Below are 21,608 nucleotides of genomic sequence, written 5' to 3'. Positions count from 1 at the left end.
TGTCATATGTCAGTATTAGTCAGGCCCATCCTTTTATATCTCTGTTTTACAATTGGCTGCTGGACTAATTAAAACTGAAGATGACTCTTGTCCATCATTGTGTGATTCATTGATGTCATTCATTATATCCTTCCTTCAGTCTGTCTAGGTTTGTTCATCTCAGTGGTTTATTTGTATACACAGACAGTGGCTTCATCAAATATCAAAATGAAGTGCTGGTTGCTGTTGACAGTCGGTGCAGCTGCCAGCTCAAGCAGGAAAGATAAGTTATCTTGCACCTATTACTGTGCCACCCTGAGCCACCAATAAATTCCAATACCTATGTGTTTTCTCCAGTAAAAATATGAGTGTTAGGGATTTTATCATAAGACAAAATGATGAGGTAAATATTGTATCTTTCCCATTATTTGCATTTAAATCACAGTGATAACTACGAATTAAGTCCATCCAGGTGTGAATTAAGAAAGGCTTCTTATTAGGGTCAGATGTTACTGTGCCACTTAGCGTCTCCATAGATGCTATTAAAAGCACAAGCTATTTTAAATTTAAAACAGTTGGCAGACAGACTACTAATTAATACAAATTTTAAACAATATTAGTGAAAGAAAAGAAGCAGTGAGCTGGTGAAAGAAAACGACATAAGTCCAACCCATAAGTCATGTTTTATTCAGTAACAGGCAGGTATAAAGTGTAATAAACATTTGTATCAGCATTTAGCACCATGTAATAATACCTGGGAGCATTGTTTGCTGCAGTTAAAAAGGTTCTGGGCCAAGTACACCAGCACTCTAAAGCCTAAGCCACTCAGACAATTAGTCTTTTTCCACAAGATCACAGACGTGCTCTCCTTTCTGAAAGGGCAACCTAATTAGAGATTACTTAGTTCAGTCTTATTACATGTTAATGTGGCATTTCCTATGCAATTTGTCTTGCCCACTTACTGTACCTATGAATCTACTGAGATATAATTTGCTGCCTAATTATAGCCAGTCCAAAGACCTGTGCCTCGGCGATGTCCTGAGAAAGCCTAAAGGTTAGAAGCGTTTTATTTCACAAAAGAAATAGTGCTGCTTTATCTACAATCCTGACCTGCGAGAGTGGTATTATATAAACATCAATATAGCTCAGCAGAACAGCGTGAAAGGCGCAGGTCAAGTGTTAGCTACTGTTAGTGAGTTTCTGACCCTGCAGCTATTCCCATGTCTTGTTGTCACCTCGCAGTCCCACAACTCAGGGTCAACACTTGCCCCCTGACCTTCCTTTCACCCCCCATTGCTCCTCCAGGCAATTTTTTTTTCTGTCGACTTTTGTCAACAACTTTTGTGCTGCACGCTCTGTTCTATCCCTTCTACACAACAAATCAAAGGTATTATAGAGTCAAAACTGTGTCCCTGTTTCGCTTCTTTTATCCATTTTCCAGCAGTGTTACTAACATCCTCAGTAGCTATTCTTATCACACTGGACCTGAGATTTTTCTTCATGCGACTGTGGCTCTCCAAGCTGCTACAGCTGCCTTTCACCCCTCAGCCATAACCCTCTAAGACTTTTGCCTGTGTCATTGACACTGAACTGCTGGTACTTGACATGGGGATCTCTCGGTCTACATTCACTAAGTGACAGCTCCTGTCAGGTATAATGGAACAGACCCCTGTCACCAATATGAGCCATCCCCACTGACATTCACTGTGCCGATCACTAGTTATCCCATTTCACAAAATTTCCTTCCATGCCTATGCCAACTATCCTCAACACAACTGTGTCTTTTCTCCTTTCTCTTTCTTTCCTCTGGGGCGAGTATCACAAAGTACAGCACTGATTTCCCCTGTCAACCCATCACCCCAAACCCATCTCTGTCACTGTTAGAACAACTGTGATGACTCACAAACTGACACAAAATGACACAACATCTCGTGTAATTCCACACAGCTGACCTTTATCCGGGATTTACAATGGACCATATGTTGTACTGCAGGTTTGCACTCTAGAAAAAAATTATTCTTAAAAAGGGGTTCGGGAACCCTTAGCAGGCTGTAAATACAAATTGAGAAAAGATCATTTCAAAATATACTATACTGCAACCTTTTTTAACAAAGAACGAAAGAGCATTTGGTGTGATTGAGGTGCTGGGTGAAATGTCAGGGGATCACCAAAGCAATTAGACTTTATGCTGAGAGAGAAATTTCTTGAAATATTTCACTCCAAATTATCCTCATGGTGGTAAGGAGATAGTCATTAGGGAACCATGAATGTTGTGCAGAAATTTGTAGCACTCCAGCCAACATCTGAGGTAAAGGGAAACTTGTCAGCCTTGCCAAGCCACCACCACCATATTCGACTGACCAGCACTGCAACACCAAGCATAGCAGAACATTTTATTTAAATAGTTCAAACTATTTTTAAGAAAACTCCTCACTGAGCCGACACAGAGGGGGGGCGTGTTTTTACAGTAAATTACTTAATATCTTATCACAATCTTGAGATTCTCTAAATGAACTAATTCTGTCAGTTTTTGTCTTGAAAACACATAAAGTGATTAATGCTCATTTGAGTCTCCAGCGGCTGCTTTATTCTTTATCTGACAGCTTCATGTAAAATAGAAAACAAGTTAACGACAGCCCTTCTTTCTTAAATCCACATGCTAATCGTCTGTATCCACATGCGTTCCTTACACAACCCCTGAATTTAGCTGTCTTTGGACACGTGAAGCATGGCTCATTATAATGAAGTATTGTTGTTTTTTGCATTAATTTAAGCCAAATTTATTGTGGGAACAATCTGTGTCTGGTCTGTCAGGTATAATAGGCATGAGGGTTTGGAAGACCTCTGACTTAGTATTGTTTACATGCATGTGCACACTGGCCAGTGCATATTCCTGTTGGCATACTGCACGCTCGCTTGTCATCAGGTGGTGTTGATAAACCGAGAAGAACCACACTGTGTGTGTTTGTGCATGTGTGTGTCCATGTGTCCATAAAATTGATGCAATTTAAGCAGGTTTGAATGTGGTTTTGTTTTTTTTGTTGCTGTTGTTGTTGTTTTCTTCTGACACTGAAACACTGATCTCTGTTTTTGAGGGAGACAGCTAGCAGATTTGTTTTGTTTTTTTTAAAGTGCCTTTGACCCGACCCTGCCTACAATTCTAAACAATTCATCAAGATTGAGCAAGAACGTCACAATAAGAAACTTGATGCATGGCTGAAAAACAATTTCTACTTCATTAAGGGAAATGAATTATGGCCTTTTTTAGCTACTTGCAGTTGATCATTGGTAGTCCCTGAGGTAATGGCCTTATTGAGCTCCAACTAGAGATGGGGCTGCAGCTGTTAACAGACCCCCCCCGCCCCCCTCACTGAACAGAGAGCAATCTACTCTCCTCTGGGTTTTATTTTTCTTTTTTTCTATCTCTTGTGGTATTTTTGTTTTTAGGTCTGTGTTTTCCTGCATCCTAGGGGGGATGTGTACTCTGGGCCCCTGAAGTGATAATGATGGCTTGCTCACTGGTTTCTTTGTTCTGCAGCACAATACTATACCGACAGACCAGGCTCAGAGAATTTGTGTTGGAAGCAGTTTTATAGAGAGGAAGAGTTTAGGGAATCAAGAAAACACACACGGCTGTCACTTGATTGTTGTCGTTAATGTGTTAATACGTTAGTGTTGACATGTGGAATATGTATACGCCTAACTCCTGCTAACTCCTGATTTATCTAGTTATACTTATTAGTAGGAATTACCCATAAGGCCTACACTATCCTCAGAGCAGTTTTCATTAGATTAATTCACATTTGACGGCAAATGTGCTAAATTAACATTAAAATCTAAAACAACGTTTAAGTATTGTTAATTTGTGGTTAAAGGCAGCATGTGCTCTGGGTTGTGTGATGATTTTTATTAATAAATATATTAATTGCCCCCCTTAAACAGAGAGCAGTGTATATAGCTCTGAGTGGTCAAATGAATTTGTAGGCCTAAAGCAAAAGTGTTTAAAGTACTTCACAGTTCACAGTGTGTGTTTAACTTTTTTTTTTTTTTCCCATAAGACCGTTTGTAATAACAAATAACTATTACATTTAGATGCTTTCTCACAGCAAGCAGTTGCCTGCGCCTCCAGTGTTTGCTGTCATGGTGAGCAGCGGAGACAAGGAGAGAGGCTGACAGTCTCTTAAACGTGCACAGAGTTTATGATTGTACAGTTTTTTTGGCCTGTTGATGTTGTCTGAGCCTATAAAGAAGACGGTCATGATGACGGCTGACTCCGTCCAAAAGCAGACTTCGAGATGTAAACGGACAAGTTAATGCATTTGAAACATATCAGATTAGGTGGCAATGATGAGATCCTGCTGAGGGTAAAATGTGTTTTTATGGGTCAGTAGCTCAAGCTTTCAAACACTGCAAATTCACTATGGGACCAACTCAAGCCTTTATTCCATTTCCTGTGACATGCCCTTGTGCTTATTTGTGTGCCAGAGTCTAAGGAAGTCTTCAGAGGTTTAAACTTGCTTGGCCTGGTTTCAAAGCCCAGTTGTCCTGCCTTTGCACAGACACAATCACCTGCTCGCACAGCATGGTGAAATGAAGCATTCTGCACAATGCCACAGAGAAAGAGTTAATGGACTGCAGAGAGGCAGGATTACTTGCACTTGATGAACAAAGACAGCACTTGGCTCAACTTGAGATTTATCATTGATGCCATTAATATGATGTTGGACATGTGGCATTTGGCTCAGTTTACCCCACAGTCACTAATTTGGATAAATGTTTTGCAAATGACTAAGGACCTTGGCAACACGATGTGCTGCTAGTAAGACCAAACACTGTGGCTATTGGTGTTAAGCCATGTTTTATAAGAATTCACCATCCTCTTCTTGTTCTGTAAGAGTGAAGCTGATGGCTTTAACATGATGGAGGTACATGGGGTCAAATATCTGTAGTGTTGTTCCCTGACTCCTCTTAGTATGTGGTCAGCTGTAAGAATGGTGGCTTTTTCATTCTTTGCATTTCAGAGTTTGACATTTGTAGACACAAAAATATCTACAAATCTGCTACTAATTAAACAACAATAAGCATTTTAAACAGCGTTCCTCTGAAAAATTAAGGTTAAAAAAATTAAATCAAACTGCCATAAGGTACCATTGATAAAATAAGCCAGAGCTGCTTACACCAAATATTTGTTTTGTGCGTGTGTGTGTGTGTGTGTTTGTGTACCCACTACTGTTCGTGTGATACGAAGGCAGCACTGTACATATGTGTTTATTTTTGTGCAGACTTGTAGACAGAGCTATCCCAGAAAGAGATCCACAGAATAAACAAAGCCAGCAGGAGGAAAGACACAAACACACACACTTCTGCAGTTAGATAGCATCGCTCTTGAGGAAAGCATATGTTTAAGCTTTGTTCCTAACAAGAGGCTTCAGTGACAAACAAAACGCTTGCGACAACAGAATGTTAACAGGAAAGTGTACATGCGATGTCTTCAGATGTAAACATTTCATTGCAGTATTTTTGTCGGTCAACTTAAAATGTATTCCACATGCCTGGCACACGCACTTTCATTTACTATTTGCCTGAAAATAAGCTGCCACCTGTTACTGTTTCCCCAACCCAGATTGTAACCGCTGAATTTACTGAGAATACCTCGTACAAAAGCAAAATCCCCAAGTATTTTTGTTGTGTACACAAAAGACAACATAGTCCCTATTACAGTATATAGTGTGCTGACACTCACAAAGATACCACAGATAGGCACAATTGTTACTGGAAATCTTGTACAATATCATGCAATCTGATGCAACAGCATTGCAACAATAGAATGTGCGTTTTTAAGGCTTTTGAAGTTTTCTTATTCTTCTTGAATCTATGGTCACAATCGAGGCCACAGTTTGTGCTTGTGTTGTTGCAGCACTGTGGTGCGTTCTATTATTTTCACTTCCACTTTGTGCAACAGACCAAATAAATCAAACGCATTCAATTTACAGTAATAGGCAACCGTGAAACAGATCACCAGCAGATCAAAGATTCATCTCAGATGCTGTGGTTTGTTTGGCACGAGATAGACAGTACTGTGCAATAGTCTTAGGCCACTGTTAGATTTATAGTTTTGGCAATTCTGTTGTGACCATATACAGTATCTATATTTATTTCTCTGTCTACAACATGGAGACTAGGATTACAGGGTGGACCTCTGTCGCCCCCTCAGCTACACAGACTCTCTGTTATGGTAATCCCAGCAGTGCAGCACACAGGCCACTGGTCAGGTACTCAAAACTAGTTCTGAAGAGTGTGAATGTGGTTCTGCAGAAGCCACTCTCTGCTCTTCAGGACTGTCTTGAAAACACTGGCTGGCATATGTTTAGGGGGAAGTGCAACTCACGGTGACTACACAGTATCATTAACTGTGTATTAGCAGGACACTGATGACATTTGCTGCTCTCAGAGCTGCAAAGCACACACATGTTCAGAGAATTCACAGCCACTTTCAGGACAGCTGCAACACACAGCTTGGTATTTGGCAGGGCCTCGCTAACTACAGGACAGCATCACCTGCTGTGACAGAGACGTGTCCCTTTTAGATGTGCTGAACAGCTTCCATGCTCACTTTGGGGGTAGTTCGAGGCCTAAACAATGTGGTGACGAGGAAGACTACCTGTCAATCCAGAGGCCAGGTGCTTTGTCTAGGCACAGCTGATGTGAGGAATAACGCCGTTGGACAAGAAAATATTCTTGACCAAGTTCTCAAAGGATGCACAGACCAGCTAGCAGATGTTTCTCATGGCTACCACTATCATCCCCATGCCCAAGTAGCCTTCAGTATTCTGTGTCAATGATCAGTGTCCCCTTGCACTTACATCCACCATCATGTGTGCCCACAAGCTCGTCATGAGACAAATCACGACCCTGCTGCCTCCTGGACCCACTGCAGCACCAACACCATCAAACTGAGCACTGTAGACCCCCAGGGTAGCAGAGCCACTCTAAAACTGAGACATTGTCAAGAGCACAGAGTGTCTCTGTGTCCATCTAGTAGAATAACACCAACTAACACACTCTTCACCCTCCTTCCGTTTAGAAAAAACTATCGCAGCATTCGGGCTGTCACAGCCAGACTCTGCAACAGTTTCTTCCCCCAAGCCGTCAACAATCACATGTGTGATGTGTGAAGCAAACAAACCAAATTACTCATCGAAGACGGCAGATCACTGTTCAGAGCTGTTTCAGAACAATTTAACCTGCGTTGAAAAGCCTGTATTTTTCCTATCAGTCTGTTGTGACAACTGCAGTGTCTTGCTACTGTTTTCCTGGCAACACAAATTGTTAGCGTGTCTTTTAACATGAAGCCACAGAAGAAAGCAGCTCTATATTTAATATACTGTAATAAGGGATCAGAAGATCGGTGTCCAAGGATGGGAGGCCCCCGCACCGTCAAGCCTATTTTCACTTCTCAGCCCAGTGACTTATCAAATTACAGCCTGTTTCTAAGAGCTGACAGGGGAGATTACCAGTACACAGAGAATGAGAGGTGGTTTTTCAGTGGCGCCCTATGCCTTAGCCTCTGTAATCAATGAATCCTCTTCTTGCACCTATTCGGCCCTACTCATCCTTTCCCTCTTACTACCTGTCTTCCTGTCTATCATCCATTACTTATAGCCCTCAATAGAAATCTCCAATGTACGTGACACACCTGTGTGCATATTTATGGAACCATATGCATGTGCAAGTGGACGCGTTTTCTTGTGATTGGGTTTCGGTGAGGTGAGATGTAATGTGGAAGAGGCTCTGGCAGCTCCATTATCTGGGTGGTGTCAGCCTGTCTGCCTGCACGCTTCCTTTCTTTGGGTGCACTATCCCAATCAAAGATTTATTTGCTGCCCTGACAAACACTGTCAAGGAACTTCTGCCTGTCAGTGAGTTGGGCTTACTGTACTGCTAACTCTGCAGTTTTATGACTGTCTGTCTGCACTACTGTAAGATCTTTTTCTGAGAGCATTTTGCAATATTTACATGATTTTACTTAGTATTTTACTTATTTTAGAGAATGTGACAAGTTTGATTCTCCAGTAATGACATTTGCAATACTTATATATTTATATCACCTGCTAAATATTAAGGATAGAATTCTTGTAAGTGTGAGTACGATTGCACCAAGTGCAGCTAATTTTGCCGTACTAATGAGTGAGTAGGTGTGGTTTAAAGACAATAAGCTCTAGGTTTCTGAGAGCTACTGACTTCCACAGTGACTCAGCATTTGATTAAGTCAGTAATTGAGGGCAAAGTGTAAATAGATTACTGATTCAATTAACCCTATTACAGTAGGCAGTTCGGATCACAGCCGGACGTCTGGCCTCTCCAGTGAAAGCCTCACAAACCTGCAGATAGCCCTGGAATACAAATGGTTGACCAGAGCGAAGCTTCTGCGGCGGACAGGGGAAACACTTTCTGGAGCACTTGGCAGCTCAATTAAAAGTGTTAAATGTGGAAATAATTCTGGGTGCCATTTCACTGGCCGCCTGGGAGGAAGTAGCAGCTAGAAATGTCATTTTACTTATGCAGCAAATGAGAGCATGATAAAGTGACTCTGGAGGCCCAAACAACGTTCTATGTAGCTTCATAGTAAAATGAATCAGGGGTCTGCTAGTGGCCAGTGGTGGCTTTAAAGTAAAGCCCTTTTTTAACCTGGCAACAGTTAGCACCTTCTACTCCAAATTACTATTATTGATGGTTAAACAGAGTGTAGGTCAGAAAATGAATGTCAAGACGTCCAGTCTCTTACTTGTTTTTAGTACTGTCACCTGAAAATGGTTGAAACTAATACAATTCTTTAATGTAACAATATACTGTACTGGATTACAACTAATGAATAACATAATACAACTATATTGCCAAATAAAGCATTAGCATATTATTACATTATCATATTAGTATTGTAAAACAAATTAACCTACTAAATCTGTTCTCTACTATATCCAACAATTGCACTGCCAAAATAGCCTATGTAAGATCTACCATAACAGCTGGATGTTTTTAAATCAAAGGATTTCCATCAGGGAGCTCAGAATTGAGAGAATAATCTCTTCACTTCTTTCTATTTCTCTCCCACTGTCCTCCCACTTATTTCATTCATTTCCTGCTACCTCCCTCCGTCTCCCTCCTAGCTCCAAAAGAAATCTGCTTCAAACCATCTGTCTCTCAGCACAACACATGCCTCCTTTAGTCACTGGAGAGACAGAAAAGAGCATGTGGGGATGCAACAGACCCATTACAAGAGCAAATTCTTACTCTCCCTTCATCCACCCAGATGCTGGAGGTTAGGTACTGTCAGTACAAGGTTGCATAGTTGGATAAAGAGAACCAGCTGGTTGCTACTGACTAGAAAACTAAGTGGCACGTAGGACTCTTGGATTGTTCTTAGGTAGGGGGGGTCCTGCTGTTTTATAATACTCTATTGGCTTCAACAGCCCTGTGGAAAGATGTAAATGATGTCATTTGTGGCATATACATATATATATATATATATATATATATATATATATATATGAAGATGTAAATGATGTCATTTGTGGCATATACATATCTATATATATATATATATATACATATATATATATATATGTGTGTGTGTGTGTGTGTGTGTGTGTGTATACACATTGGAGTTAGTAAATGGATGCAAAAGGCTGTTGGGAAGTATTTTACATGCTAATTTAATTTATCACAATTAGGTCTGCCACAAATTATATTACTCTATTGATTAATCTATCAACAATTTTACCAATTAGTAGATTAATCTAAACAATTAGGTTTCCACAAACCGGAAAGAGTATTAAAGAAGAGACAGACAGTCAGTCATTGAAGATATATCTCTCAAACAGAAATTCTAAGATAACAGGTAGATACATTTATGATTTTAACAACAAGTCAAGCAGCTTCAAGAATTGTGCCAATCACCACGGCTCTGATTGTCCTGCTGTTAGGAGAGAGGGAACTGTCCAAAGTATCGGCTTCAGTCTGCACCAGCTATTAACTCTGATCAAAACTGGTGGCTACAAATGGATAACAAATTTTTATTCCTGTAAATTCAGCATGCCATTGACAGATACAACATGACAAAAGTTACACGATAAAAGTATATCTTGATCTACACAACACCCTGCTAGAACAGCGTCACAGTACACAATAGCAACGTAGCATTTTTAAGAGCATGATAGAGACAGCAGAAGATGTAATACATGTAATACATGTAATACATGCTATCTGATTTCATGATTCATGCACATTCACTGTTCTGTACTGTTCTTTGGTTGTGTAAAGCTGCTTTGTGACAATGTCAATTGTAAAAAGCGCTCTACAAATAAAATTGAATTGAATTAATACAGTATGTGTCTCATCAACACGTTTTACTTCCAGAATAAAGGTAAGACCATTATTCACCTCAGAAATTGATTCAGTACTTCAGAGTCATTTGTGGACACGAGGTCAGGGTCCAAATTAATACAGTTTTCAGTTTGGTGTCTGCCACACTGTTTGTAGCATAACAGTTATGTAATACACCACTTAGTGGGCATGGTTATTTCCTCTTTTCTTGTTGTAAGTGGACCTATCATTTGACTTTGCGTACAGGTTTCACAGTTGAAGTCCTTTAAAGTTAAAAGTTGACAGACATAACCTACTGCTAGACCAAGACATTTGACTGACTTTTTTTATTCATAGAGATCAACTTGGACGAAACTAGCTGCTGTTGTCACTTCCAGGTGTGAAATCAAAACTACTGCTCCTGCGGCATGAGGCCCACCTCATCCTTTGAAATCAGCATCCAATGAACATTAAGTCAGCTCAATTATCACAAAGAAAGATATGATGAATTAGAAAAGACCGATGTTGCAGAGAAATGTGGCAAAGACTGCGAAGAAGAGCGGCAATTAAAACCTGTCATTTTCTGTTTGATCTCAATATGTGAACCACATAATGAGCACGAGAGAGCAAGAGAAAAAGTTAGCATGCTTTTTGACACCTATCACAAAGACAAGCTGCTCCCACTTGTCATGTTTCATTATAAATCCCGGAGGATTAAAGAACATACTGACACATCGTGTAAGTCTGTTACCTTCCAGACTGTTGCACAGGAAAAAGACTATTATATCTCAAATACAATTTCTTTGTCTAATTGTGTGCCAAACAAGGTCTACAGTGACAGACTTTGCTTCTTACTGTTTACAGAAGAGAAGATGGTTAAAGTTACAACATATGATCATGAACTCGTCATAAATAATCTTATTTTTTAATAGTTTTACAGTTTGGTGCTACTGTAACTTCCCTCTACATACCTTCAGGAAGTAATGAAGGCAGGTTCACTCACACACACACACACACACACACACACACACACACACACACACACACACACACACACACACACACACACACACACACAAAACATTAGAATCTATTTTAAATCAGCATGTTTCAAAAAAGTCACTTAGCAAAACAAACCAAGCTCTTCCAGTTTATACTTGGGCAGATGGGGAAAGTCAGAAATGTTCAGGAATGCCTTTGCCTATAGCTAATAAGACCTCCAAAAGAAAAAAACCTCCACACACAGAATACCTTACCTATCACTTTTATGACACTGATGTTGCAGAGAAGAACTGCACAGATTGTAGGACTGAATTAGATTTAAAGTATTTTGAAAGTCACATTTGTCATCCGACTGTAAATGAAAATGTCAAATATAATCAAAACAGAGAACTACTCTTCTACTGTCGATGCACAGACACCAGTCGTGTTAAACACACAGCTATCTCTAATGTATTTAATACATGGTGTCATTTTAAATCCATTCTTTCTGACAGATCATGATTGCGTTTGTTGCATTGACTCAGAGTATCACACTACTGTGTCTCATCCTGCTCTATTTTTAATGCTGCAACCTAACAAGAACTCAAATGAGACCTGTGAACGGACATTTACCGGCTGCCACATCTCAAATGCATATGATCTTTGGTGACACGTGTGACTGCGTGTATGTGAGAAAAGAGCAAGCGGTCAGCTGTTGGTGGAAGAGTAACAAGAGACAGCAGCAGATGAGAGAAGACAGAACAAATGAATGTGACAACTTCTTCCGCGGCAGTCAAATAAACCTGAAACAATGGCAGATGAAAGAAATTATTCTGGAGCAATTTAACCATGATACAAGCCTGAGGCAAGCAATACAAACAACTTAGCCAGCCAGTAAGCATTAGAGATGTAGGATCATGAATAAATGATCCTCAGATCTCCAATTTGACATCAAAAGATACACACAGGGCCCACCATCAAAGGCCCTCCATCTCTGCCAGTGAGCTGTCACCGCAAAGGTAATAACTTTGTGTTTCTCTCTCCACCGTCCTCTCTCTCATTTCATTTTTCATGCAACACAATGTAATTACATCTCTCTGCAACTGAATCCAGAGCAGCAGCGATGTTTGATACTGATTCGCCAGGCCAACAGATGTGCTATGGGTGACATCAGTTGAAGTCTGCGGAAGTCAACCACCTGCAGAGTGCACCCCCTGACTCCCTCCCTCCCGCATGTCGCTGCTCGATCAGCGAAACCAATCCTGCACAATTTTAGACTTATACTGCGAGTGACAATCAAAGTTCCATGTCGCAAATTCATACTGTCTACCTTGTGATCTAAAAGCTGTCGTGGACACTACACCCATCAGTGACAAGCGCACTGATGCAGATACTGCCAGATGGAAGCCTGAGGTAAATATGTGGGCTTTTATTGTCTCGATCCCTGACTGGCTTTGTCCCAGTTGGTTTTATTTTAGTGTTTCTCCTCTCACAGAATCACTCATACTTACCTGGCCACACTCCTGCCACTTCCTGTCTGACCACATTTGGACTAATTATCTCTCCACTCTCCTCTTCCTCTAATTACACGATCAGCCTTACCTGAGCTCTAGACCTCCTACTCAAGCTTTTGTGTTGATAGCCAGTCATTGTGATAGCTGAATACACTGAAACTCTGAGTGCCTGACTACCTGTTGCTGATCTGACCTGACTTCTGAAAACAATTCTCTGCCCGGACCTGGTACACACAAGTTTGTTATCTGACCTGACAGTGACCTGACCTGTTTCCTTAAACTTTGTGTTTGATTGTGTATTTCAGACTCTTTCTCTGATTGTGTGTGATTTCTGTGTATGTGTGTGTTTGTTTTTTTAGATATTTGCCTTACCCCACTCTGGATCTCCTCTAGTCTCCATTACCCAGCATCCTCTGCACGATCACCTGACCCAGACATCCTCTTTGCCCACTCTTTTGTTTTCAACTTCCCCTCAGAACTACGTTTCCCATAATCCTCCACTCACCAGTTAAAGTAGAGCAACATTTGTTTCTGATCACAGCAGCTCAGCTGGATCGTTTATCAGTCTTAAGACATGTGATGACATTTGGATTATATATTTGCTCATATACAAATGTTTTTCTAAATCATAATTAAAAGGCACAGTTACCATATTATCGGTTTCAGTCTGTCTTAAAAAACCTGACATTCTTAAATTGGATCTGTTTTTTGTGTAGTTTCAGTAAAAACTGTGCAGGTGTTGGAGGGAGTTTTTTCGGTCTTTTCCGCTACAGCCGGTCACCAATAGGTTTCCAATAACTAAATATGTCTGTCTGGTAAGAGTTCTGCAAAAAATGTCTCATCTACTGAAATGAGACACTACCTTCAACATGGAGGGCCACAGTAAATCAAAGTGGAACTGAGGAACAATGATATCAGAGACCCGATTTGCAGTTAAGAAGCAATTAATTCAGGTATTTCATCTCAAACGCTAAGGTGCATTCAACTGCAGGCCACTACTGCTTTAATGCAACCGTTGCAGGTCAGTTCGATTCCATTATACACTGAGCACAGCATTAACCAACCATTATTATGAAGGAGTGACATGCATGAACCAACCACTTGATGAGAAAATAATAAACCGCCCGACTTGTAGATTTTGCCCCTGCTGTATCTTGGGTAAATGATTTGACTCAGAGATACTGCAGAGTCATGAGTTTGGTATTAAATAGGCTCAAATAGCTCAACCCAAGTGGACTCTTTACACTGATTGAAATTGTGGTTTTAGTCTCTCCTGCTACTGAATTCCTGCATTACCCACAAGGCATTACACTGAGATTAGATTAGTTAGCAAGCTAATAAGCTGTCACTTTTATCTATAATTGTCATTTCCCATTTACTGTGCTTGAGTTTCAGTGTAGTTTATTTTCATATGTGCATTTGTTTTTGAGAAATTCACACAAATCAGTCAGTAGAGGATTAGTGTTATACCTGCTATGAAAACAATAAAATAAAGTTAATGGAACTTAAATAATTCAGCTGGTGGAGCGCCACACTTCAGATGTGGACACTCTCTGCGTTTGCTCTGTGGAGTTGTGTTGCAAAATTCCACGCAGCAATTAATGCTCCAGTAAACAAACTACTGCTGAAGTGGTATTATCTAAATAGAATCGCCTTTTCTTCTGGGCCCGGATAAAACAAGTTTAGTACCGTGGCACAATTAACATATAGTGGCCTCCAGCCGAATGTGGGAGAACATAAGAGACAGAGATAAAGCATGAGAGAGAAAAAAGCGACAGAGCTGTAATAAACCTACAAATCAACTTTATGCATTCGTGCCTCCTGGTTATTGATTCACAACGAGCTCAGATGCATATTGTTTAATATTAATAAAATATATTGCCTTCTTTCTTTGATTCTGCAATGAAAATGTACATTTCAAGTAACTTAAAGGTTAAAAGGCGTATTAGCTGATATGAAACCAAAGTAAGAATAGCAACAATCCAACATCTGCATGTGCTTTGACCTTATCACCACTCACAAGCAACAAGTTCTGAACTTTCTTGTGTAAACTACATTAGTTACACACCCTACTTTCATCTACAACAGAAACTTGACACAAACTGCATACTACAGTACGGACCCAGTGACCTGCAGGACACCTCAGGGACCGCAAGTGATCTCAGACTGATAAATCTGAGCACAATAAGGTGCTGCACCACAGTGACAATAGGCTAAAATACATCAGCCATGCAAGCAGATGGTTCTTTCACTGTATCATAAGCAGTGGGTAAAGTAATTAATAGCACAATTGAGGCTAGTGTGCAAGCTAGGTAGATATGATCCTCCACTACAACCAGACAGCAAAATAACAGCCAAGAGGAAAATATGCCACAAAAGCAAACTTTAACACACAATAACATTTAGATATGATGCTGAATATGACAGAGGCGACCTAGAGTGCCAGCTCGGAGATCTTAACAAGGCTGGTTGTTAACCAGGTTGCAGAAAACGTCAATTGTGCCCTTTCTCTCAGAGCAGACACTGAAGAACCTGTGATCACTGTGCAGGACACTTGCCCAGGCAGATTTAATGCCATGCTTTATCACTCTTGCCAAATTATTAAAGAATATGAAGGTAAGATGAAAGCACGGTGCATATCTACACCATACAGGGAGAGAACTGTCATCAGCCCTGCACAGATCATCAGCGATGAAAAAGACAACAAATGACAATGAGACACTAGTAAGTAGGCAGGAAAATAGCACACTACAATAAGCAAAAGGCAAAGACAGCCTTATGGCCACAACCTCAAAAATGGACCAGAAAATTCTTAGGAAGGAGGTCAGGGATATCGCTGAACCTCTTCTGGCTCCTGTGTCAGACAACAATTATGAGCAGCAGGAGTCCTGCTCCTTTCTAGAGATCAAAATAGTTGCAGATGAGATTGCTGAGGTGATTGTTGAGCTTGGACGACAGAGACGCTACAAAAAAAAAGCACGGTCCAAATTGTCTCTGAAGGAAGTGGGAAGCAAGATTAAGACCTTTTTGCAGGACAGTTTGCCAGAGCATCAATTTACCGCATCATGGCGCAACTGAAGACCAGATTCTTTGACAGCACCAAAGATGAAAGGGAACGGTCAATGCAGGCTTTCAAGCCTGTTGGTTGTCTGCTTCAAACAAACGATGTCAGGAGGTTTGTGAGGGTAGCTGGAAAATCAATCTTTCCAATGATAAAACCTACAGTTTTCACAGACAAGTGTGTGTATACAGATGTAATCAGATTTATCCCACAAGACCATTCAACAATCTCTAGTCACAATAGCGTGTAGGTGACTCCACCACGTACTACGATATGTTCCTACATAAAGGAAAAAGTGGGGCGCTTTGTTGGTCTGGTGAACTCTTCCTCACTAAAATAAAAATACTTAACCTAGCAAAAAAGAACATACCTTATCCAGGTAAATATTACACATGCTTATCCCTCCTAATATATTCTAATATCAATGCAATTAATTTTGAATAAAAGATAAGAAATAGAATGTGAAAAACCACTTCATCCTATTTAGTTTCACAAAAAAATGGCTATATCCTTAAACCTAAACCTTCATTTCTAAGTTTCTAACATTCAATATATATATATATATATATATATATATATATATATATATATATATATATATATATATATATATATATATATATATATATATGTAACATTCAAATACAACATAGAGTAACATTTCACAGATTAAAATTTATGTTAGACTATTCTGCTGTTACAAACAAGCTGAAGCTGAAATATATCAAACATCAAAATACTTGAGCTAACTATCAGGTAAAGAAAACTGCTTACAGTATATTGTTATCAATCAGCTACACAACACTATAACCCTCCCTCTCTTATGGGGTTAAGTTATGCAGCCCACCCTGAAAAGCCAATTTCAATAAATGAACTACAGCTGAAGATCCATATCCTAAAATCATGTAGTTCCTGTAGTTTCACCTTGTGTCTCTGCAGAGCTATTCCTGAGACAGCATAAAGCACAGTGTCAGCAAAATACTTGAGGGGAAATGAATATCAGGAGAGTGGCAGGTGTGGGGGGGAAAGAAGAGAAGAAGAGTCGGAGGAAAAACAGCAAGACAGGCAGTCTTTGTTTAAGGGTTGTAGGCAAGATGAATGCAGCATGTGTATAAAGTGTAAAGCAAGTGAGGAACTGAGCAGAGGAGAAGAAGGTAGAGAGACAGAGGCAAAGAGAGACCGGGGGAAAATAATGCTTGTCAAAGATTCAGTAGATAGAGGAGTGTTTGCTGAGGTAAAACCACAATCCTAAAACAAATAGGAATATTGAAGATGAAACACGGATTCATGGTGAAAATGTTCATCAGCTAAACAAAAATATACATTTCAAACCTCTTTATGAGCTTCAAGGAGCACTCCCACAGCAGCCTCGCAAACTGTCATGTTTTCCTTATTTCTGCTGCATCTGACAGACTAACTCTGTCTCCCTTACCATCTTCTTTAACCCACACACGCACAGTCAGGCACAAGCTCCCATTCTGTGTACAAGCATGTGTATGTTTCTCTCTCTCTCACACACACACATACACACACATACACACACACACACACACCCTGCTCTTCAGATCTGAAATGAGGTGGAACAGTAACTGCGAAGCCAGACGGCTGCCTGCAGCTATCTCAGGGATGAATACAACTATTCCATTACAAACACCTTTAATGTTGCCATGGTACGTCTGACTTGCTATGCAGTCCCATCATTTCATTTTTCTTGAAGGTGCCAACACTATTATTTCTGGTTGCAACTTTGCAGCGTACAAGTAGTAAAAAGGTCCAAACAGCAATCAACCAATATGTTTTCTTAATGAGAAGGCATAAAGAGTCTTTCATGGCTCGGGTTTAGTTGTGTGCAACACATTAGCAACCGTAGGAAATAAATTCAGATTACAGAAGCACGGCGCTGGAGGTGAAAGCAACCAACTCGACTGTGATGTGTGAACGACAACTGATGTCTGTGTGTGGCAGGATTATAATACATCCAAAACTTCTAGTTGCTGCAAACTCTTTTAATTCGCGATGGATTTTTATCAGTTTTGTTTGTAGATTTGTAGACGGACCATGGTGAACAGTAAAACGTTACCATCCACTTGTCTTCAACACAAAGTCAAAGACAAAGTGAACACAGTTGTTGCTACTATTATTAATACTGTGCACATTTATCATGATTGTGTGAGTTAGCAAGCTCAGAGAAAATAAATTACCATGAGTCGTGTCAACAGTTTATCTGATGCATGTGTGTGGTAAAAATACAGGTAAAATAAATACAGGTAAAATAAATACAGGTAAAATAAATACAGGTTTCAGCAACAGTCAGTTTTTGCTTTCTAAATGTTGCATCACAATGATGCATTATACTTGAAGTGTAAACTATTCATTTTGGAGCTTTTTCTAATTATATGTACAGTATATAGCACAGAGACAGAGCTGTCCATGCAAAACTGTGACATAAGCAGAAGGGTTACTGCGCACTATGGTTATTAATTATAAGCAGCTGCAACTGCGGCACATCTGGTTCCATCAAATCCATCTCATTATTTTCACTGAGCACAGTCCTGAACCTTTTTTCAGACTACGACACTATGGGCTCACCTTTGAAAAAAGAAACATTCACAAGTTGTCAGAGGCTCTTTTATAAACCATTTTTATTTTAATTATACTTTGCTTGTTTGTGTCACAATTCTTGATGCTGAATGGGACTGCACACAAATCTGTATACCTTAGATCTTTCTGATGTCTGATATCAACATGTAGCTCAGTTGGTATTTTATATCTTCTTATCTATCCCTTTATATCTTTGTACAGATGTTTCCTGTATTACCACCGTAATGTTTGCACTGACCTAAAAGCGCAGCTTTGTTTAAATACAGCATGGAAGTCGACCCTCGTTTCATTGTCTGGCTAAATGTAAGTTTCCACAAAAACCAATTTCCTAAACCTCACAGATCTCGTTCGGGTGTCTGTGGAGAATTACAAAGTGCTTTAGCGCAAAACTTTCTTTTGGAATTTTCTTTTCCAGCACACCAAATAACAAAAATTATTATAACTGGGATCATTTCAAATTTCAAACACTTTCTGTGGAGCAGGCAGCAGCGCATAGATGAGTCACCCTGTCTTTCTGTGTTCCAGTCAGTCTCTGGAGCTCTCTCTCTCTCTCTCTCTCTCTCTCTCTTTCCTCTCCTGTTTCCTCCTCCTCTCCCATTTTTGCAGTTTCATCATGCTTGCACATTTAGCCGTAAACATTATGTCTTGTATGTGCATATTGTCATTTCAACAGCTAAACACCCACTGCTGTGGCTCCAGTCGTTTACCTGTTTTCTACACAGACACGCACGTAGTCATCATTGAGATCTGTTTTTATCATTTCTTTCTTCTGCTCTGACAAGGCTGTTTTCCTCAATCTGTCTCATTAACAAAAAGAAACCTTTCCTCTGCCTTTAGTTGCCTTCTTTGTAAGACTGGTGACATTATCTTATGATGCACACCGAGCACTGACACTATGCTGACAAGCAATGACAGCAACGGGTGTGACAGGGAAGCACGAGGTACTTTGTCTTAATGAGCTGCCATGCAGTTTGAGTTCCCCTCCACCTGTGATGATGAGTTCACTCTCTCATCTTCTTATTCATCTTAGGACTGACTTCTGGGTGTACCTGTCTTCTTTTGATTATCTTTGTCTGCCTACTTATTTTTTAAGTTCTCTTTTAAAAATGATGTCACGATACTTGTACTCAGTTAAACAGACCACACGGTAGCTGCAAACACAGGCGGCGTCTCTCAGCTACTTTTTCACAAGTGAGTTTTTCCATTTGCAGCTACACCTTTCCACAAACACCTGTTTCTATCTTTGGCCATGTGTCCAACCACTGGGAGACCAGCCTTGTGAAATAAGCAACCTTGTCTCTTTTGGCCTGCATTATCAGGAGTGAGCCATGGAGAGGCTCCACTAATACATACTAATCCCCCAACACAATGACCCCAATCCTTTAAATCTGTCAATAGGGAAGCTGATGCTCCAGATTAGATATGCCGGTGTAATGATACTGAGGGACGTCATTCATGTCTTGTTGTTTCTAAATTTTGTCAATACAACAACAGTGTAATTTTATATAATTTGGCATTTTTAACCACTCTAGACCAACTCCTGCAGCCAAAGCCAAATGACTTTCATATGGACAACATAGACCATCTGAATAGAGTTCAGTTTATCTTTGAGAGGCAAAATGAAACTGTCTGCAGTATCAAAAAAAAAAAAAAAACCCTACAGCATTTCAGTGAAAAGGCACATTGTGATTTTCTTACTACATTGTCGTCATACAAACCATGCAGCTTTTATATCGTAATCATTGTTGTGTCTGAGCTTTTGAGTTCTGAATTCTGCATCCTGTATGATACAGCGGGTCTGCAATCAAAAGATGCTGGGCCACGATGCACCGCAGAGAGACGGCTTTGAATCGCTGCTTATCTCCAAGGTGAGTTTGTTTACTTTTCCAACCGCTGCTGGACAGATAAATCGACTGGAAAGGGGAGAGTGTTTATACACATACAAAAACTCTGGGCCTGTAGGTAGGAATTTGGGGGAAAGTTATTAAAATTGCTTTTATCAACACTCTAAATCCATCCGATGCTGCTGTGCAGCAGGGAGTGACGATGCGTGCTGTCATATCCACAGCTGCCAATTCCTGAGGTGCAGGGCATCAGATTATCTAGGCTTCTTTAAAATGGAGACGCTCCTTATGCATCGCAGCTCCTAGAATGTAATTTTGAGAAGTGTAGCTGCGGTCACCTCAGAGACACAGGAAGCAGGATGGAGAAAAGGAGACAAATGAGCCATGAGTTTTCATATGCAAGCTTGTGCAATTGATAAAATACCTGCGATTCTCTGGAGACATTGTTGAAATACACAAAGTCGGGATCAGTTTCTCTTTCCCCATCTATCTCTTATTCTCCGTGTTGTGTGTGTGTGCGTGTGTGTGTATGCAAGAGCACAGAATCACATTATTGGCAGGCACATCAAATACACTGCTGTCACTATGACATTTTGCTGAGTGATGACATCAGCCTTAAATCACATTCAGTAGTGATTAAACATAATTAAATCCCTCTGATTCATAGCAGAGCTTTAGCCTATAATCCAAACCATTCACTGTGCTTTTCTGTGAATTACAGTGTACTATTTAAATGGCGTTCAAACCAATTATTGAATTAAATTAAATAAAAACTATAGCAAATGTATCAGTTTTCTCTTTATTGATAGGGTCTCACAGGAATCACACGTTACATTTTGGTTTAAAAATAAGAGGGTGTTACAGAAAAGGCATCATCATTTTTCATTCACGTGAAAACAGTTGAATATGTATTGCTCCAGTTTTAACAAACTGTAGAACCAGACCCCCAGAAAAAGCCTGAAGCTCAAGGTAACTTTGTTTAAATAAAAATCACAAACAGTGTCCACTTCAAAGTCTGCACCGACTTTATTTGCATAGAACGCATTTGATTTGAATAAACACCAGGTAAAGACTGCAGTGACAGATTGCCCAAAATAACTTGATAAATGTTGCATATTCTCAGACAAATTGCACACACTCTTCAGGTATTCTCTGGAGGAGTCCTAGAAAAAAAAGAGAACGTACAAAAGGCTGGAAAAGAATAGAATTACTTACAAGAAATATTCCCTCCCCTACTGCATTTACCCTGACAACTAGCAATATCTA

This window comes from Anabas testudineus, chromosome 22 (genome assembly GCF_900324465.2).
Source record: "Anabas testudineus chromosome 22, fAnaTes1.2, whole genome shotgun sequence".
Classification (NCBI taxonomy): Eukaryota; Metazoa; Chordata; class Actinopteri; order Anabantiformes; family Anabantidae; genus Anabas; species Anabas testudineus.
This window is presented reverse-complemented; position numbering follows the sequence as displayed.